The sequence below is a fragment of the Mirounga leonina genome, unplaced genomic scaffold (genome assembly GCF_011800145.1).
Source record: "Mirounga leonina isolate KUSES-001 unplaced genomic scaffold, KU_Mleo_1.0 Mir_101664, whole genome shotgun sequence".
Taxonomy (NCBI): domain Eukaryota; kingdom Metazoa; phylum Chordata; class Mammalia; order Carnivora; family Phocidae; genus Mirounga; species Mirounga leonina.
Window position 1 is genome coordinate 26,649,760 of NW_023270175.1, and position 4,829 is coordinate 26,654,588.

The following is a 4,829-nucleotide window of genomic DNA, read 5'->3' on the forward strand; positions in this document are numbered from 1 at the left end:
TATGTATATGCAACTAAAACAGAACTTCAAAATACAGAAGCAAAAAATGACAGACTCGAAAGGAGAAATGGGCAAATCCATTTATAGTTACAGATGTAAATACTCCTTTCTTAGTGATTGATAGAATAAGTAGACTATATTGTCAGCAAGGATATAGAAGAACTGAACAACACTATCAGCCTACAGTATCTAATTGACATTTATAGAACATGTTGCCCAATGACAGCAGAATACACATCCTTTTCTACTGCAAATGCAACAGTCACCAAAATAGACCACATCCTGGGTCATAAAACAAATCTTAACAGGTATGAAAGAATTACAATAATAAAAAATATGTTGACTGACCTTAATGGAATTAAGCAAGAAATCAATAACCTAAAGATAACTGGGGGCACCTGGCTGGCTCAGTCAATAGAGCGTGCAACTCTTGATCTTGGGGTTGTGAGTTCGAGCCTCACATTGGGTGTAGAGATTACTTAAGAGTAAGATATTTTTTAAAAAATAAAAGATAACTGAGGGGCGCCTGGGTGTCTCAGATGGTTGGGCGTCTGCCTTCGGCTCAGGTCGTGATCTCAGGGTCCTGGGATCGAGCCCTTCATCAGGCTCCCTGCTTGGCGGGGAGCCTGCTTCTCCCTTTCCCTCTACTGTTCCCCCTGTTTGTGGTCTCTCGCTTTGTCAAATAAATAAATAAATAAAATCTTAAAAAAAAAGATAACTGAAAAATCACCGATCAATTAGAAATTAAACCATTTTAATGGTTTTAATTCTTTTTTTTAAAGATTTTATTTAATTACTTGAGAGAGAGAGAGCACACAGAGTGGGGGGATGGTCGAAGGGAGAGGGAGAAAGAGTCTTAAGCAGACTCCACACTGAGCCTGGAGCCTGACAAGGGGGGCTCCATCCTAGGACCCCGAGATTACAACCTGAGCCAAAACCAAGGGTCAGTTGCTTAACTGACTGTGTCACCCAGGCCGCCCCTAAACTGCACACTTCTAAATAATCCATGTGATAAAGAGGAAGTCTCAGGGGGAAATTAGAAAATTTGGTAGTGAGAGAGAGAGGATGAGAGAGAGAGGTAAAGAGAGGAGGCAGTGGTATGAAGTGAAAACGTTGAGAGCGGTATATCCTTATTTAATGGCAGAGAAGTAACAATATGGAGGAAAGAAGAGACTGGAGGGGATGTGGAGAAGAGTGGCTCCTTGGGGAGGGTGAGGTGTATGCTCATGAGCACAGGTGTGCCTCTGTCCATAAGTTAGGCTTGTACCAACTGCATGGCAGATACTAAGTACTTTTTTTCTTTGAAACTGTGGCATTAGTACAGTAAGCCAAGCTCTTTGTCTTTTTCTCTTTTTAATACCCATCATCCATCATGGGAAGCATCTTGGTGCAATGCAGCAGTTCTCAAACTTTTGGTGTTAAGACTTTACACTCTTTTTTTTTTTTAAAGATTTTATTTATTTATTTGAGCGAGAGAGAGCACGAGCAGGGGAAGGGGCAGAGAGAGAGGGACAAGCAGACTCCATGCTCAGCATGGAGCCCGATGCAGGGCTGGATCCCAGGACCCCGGGATCATGACGTGAGCCCAAGGCAGGTGCTTAAACCGATTGAGCTACTCAGGTGCCCCATAAACTCTTAAAAATTATCAAAAACCCAAGAGAGCTTTGGTTCATGTGGGTTATATCAGTTGTTATTTATCATATTGGAAATTAAAACTGAAAAAGTTATAAAGCACTGATTAATCATATGCATGGTAAATATAATAATTGTAAGTCCATTACATGTCAACACAGTAACATTTTTAATAAAAAAATAAATTTCTCAAAGCAAAAAATAATTTACTGTAACAAGTGGCATTGTTTTTTTATTGTTGCAAATTTCTTTAATGTTTGGGTTAATCCAAGACAGCTGTATTCTCATGACTGCTTCTATAGTCAATCTGTTGCAATAAATGGTTTGGTTGAAATACATGAAAATAATTCAGGCTCACACAGAAATGAAGTTGGAAAGGGAGACTCTTATTTTTTTAATTTTTAATTTTTTTTAAAGATTTATGTATTAATTTATATTTGAGAGAGAGCGAGTACAAGCAGGGGGGAGCAGGAGAGGGAGAAGCAGGCTCCCCACTGAGCAGGGAGCCTGACTAGGGGCTTGATCCCAGGGTGGGATCATGACCTGAGCCGAAGGCAGAGCCTGTATTTTTTTTCTTTAAGATTTTATTTATTTAGGGGCGCCTGGGTGGCTTAGTCGTTAAGCGTCTGCCTTCGGCTCAGGTCATGATCCCAGGGTCCTGGGATGAAGCCCTGCATTGGGCTCCCTGCTCTGTGGGAAGCCTGCCTCTCCCTCTCCCACTCCCCCTGCTTGTGTTCCCTCTCTCACTGTGTCTCTCTCTGTCAAATAAATAAATAAATAAATGAATGAATAAAATCTAAAAAAAAGAGATTTTATTTATTTATTTATTTTAAAGATTTTATTTATTTATTTGAGAGAGAGAGAGAATGAGAGACAGAGAGCATGAGAAGGAGGAAGGTCAGAGGGAGAAGCAGACTCCCTGCCGAGCAGGGAGCCTGATGCGGGACTCGATCCCAGGACTCCAGGATCATGACCTGAGCCGAAGGCAGTCGCTTAACCAACTGAGCCACCCAGGCGCCTGATTTTATTTATTTATTTGACAGAGAGAGAAAGAGCACAAGTAGGCAGAGCGGCAGGCAGAGGGAGAGGGAGAAGCAGAAGGGGTGCACCAGGGAGCCTCTTTGATTAGCCTTTTTAGGTAAGGATGGATAGGTTTTTGGGGTTTTTTTTGATAATACCCCAAAACTTGACAAGGGAAAGTTTCTTAAAGCTAAGTTGTAATGTGGAATCTGAAATCAACATCAACAAAATTTATGTTTCTGTTACATTAAAACCCATTGGACTACTCACAGTTTTTATTTATTTATTTTTAAGTAAGCTCTACACCCAACATGGGGCTTGAACTCACAACCCCCAAGATCAAGAGTCACATGCTCTACCAACTGAGCCAGCCAGGTGCCCCCAGAATACTCACCATTTTAAATAAATTTTTTACTCATGCAACTACCAGTATCTCTATGAAGGTAGGAGTTTACACTCGTGTCTCCAACTCTAATTCATTACCACGTGGATTAGCCACCCTTCTTGCTTCTTGCTTATCTGTAACTTCCCTCACCACCCAATTCCCACCATCCACTGTCCATTGATGTGTGTGTGTGTGAGCGTTTGGGGGGAATCTCTGAGTTTGTAAGTAGTAACTTCTGGGTTATAATCTCAGCTTTCTTTTTTTTTAAGATTTTATTCATTTGACAGAGAGAGACACAGCGAGAGCAGGAACACAAGCAGGGGGAGTGGGAGAGGGAGAAGCAGGCTTCCTGCTGAGCAGGGAGCCCGATGATGTGGGGTTCGATCTCCGGACCCCAGGATCATGACCTGAGCTGAAGGCAGATGCTTAACGACTGAGCCACCCAGGCGCCCCTAATCTCAGCTTTATGTTTGCTGTGCTTCCCTTGTCTCAAGTGACCGTGACCCTCAAGAAACCTCCGTATCCCTCTACCCCAGGAATTGCTCTTTTCCCTGGGTTTTAGACAATTAACCCATGCGATTGAAGTGGGATGGAATGCCTATTGCCTATGGCTATGGTCATCTGCTCTTGATGACAGCTGAGCTTGAGTCCTACACCGATGTTACCCTGCATCCTCTGATGGTACTGTTCCTATTGTTTCCTATCCTGCCGTGGTGCCAGGATCAAGAAGGATCTTCCCAGCAAAATGTTGGCGAGACTGCAAAGTGTAACTGGAAAGCTACCTTTAGCCATTCCTCTCTCTGCGATGGGTGGCTCTAGTCTCACACCGCGCCCGCCCCCCGCTGACCCCACAATGCGATCCAACTACCTTCTCGGTCCCTAAGAAGTTCTTACAATTTTCATTTTCAATTCTGGGATCTCACAGCCTTCCTTCCTTCAATACATACACCCCTCTGGATCATTTTTGGGGGCGGGCTCAGGAGAGGGAGCTGGCAACCCATTCAAGTCCTCCATCATGTCAGGAACTGGGAGGCCAACTTTAATATCATTGTTATGTGTGGCTATTGAAAAAGAAAACAAACCTCAGAGTTGGTTTACAGGAAAATCCTAGGTACAAAGTCAGAACCAGTGACCTACCTGTTTATTGTGTTTCTTTGGGTTCTTTGGGGAAAATACTTTGGGTTCTGTGATAGATGACTCACTGATGGCAACACCACGAGGTATCCTCTAATAAGAACACGTTGTTCTTTATCATCCCTAAAAAAATGTTGTTTATACAAATCCATAATTTTAAGACCTAAATTTTTAAAAACCTGATTTCATGTTTCAAATTTTTCTGATAAGAACAGATACTACACTTGATCTTAGCCAAAAGGCCGAGAAGCGATCAAATTTTTCTAATGATTAAAATTACAGCTAGGCAAAATCCTCTAAGTTTATATTATTTTGTAATGAGGAATAAAAATCAAATCAACAAATATTAATGAAAATTTACTAAATGCAAGACTATCAATACATACTATTTCATGTCAATGTAAATTCTCTCCCCCCACCCTTCCATAAGTTGGTGTAGTTAAAAAAAGAATTTTAACTTTTAGGGCTCTGTAGTCTAAAATTATAAGTAGTAATTTTAAAGAAATTTAACACTCAAATATACACACAAATCTCTCCAAGCTTAGATTTTATATGAAAAGTTTCAGAGCATATATCTAAATTTTAACCCTGGAAACCAGGCTGTATAGAATGTCTCACTGAGTTTAAGGAACACCACTATAATTAAGTTTGGGCAGCT

At 41.3% G+C, this 4,829-nt stretch overlaps 1 pseudogene; it reads right to left on the reverse strand.

Annotated features, from left to right (window-relative positions):
- Positions 1-4,321: 4,321 nt before the first annotated feature.
- Positions 4,322-4,425, reverse strand: LOC118013767 (annotated as a pseudogene).
- Between the last annotated feature and the right edge of the window lie 404 nt (positions 4,426-4,829).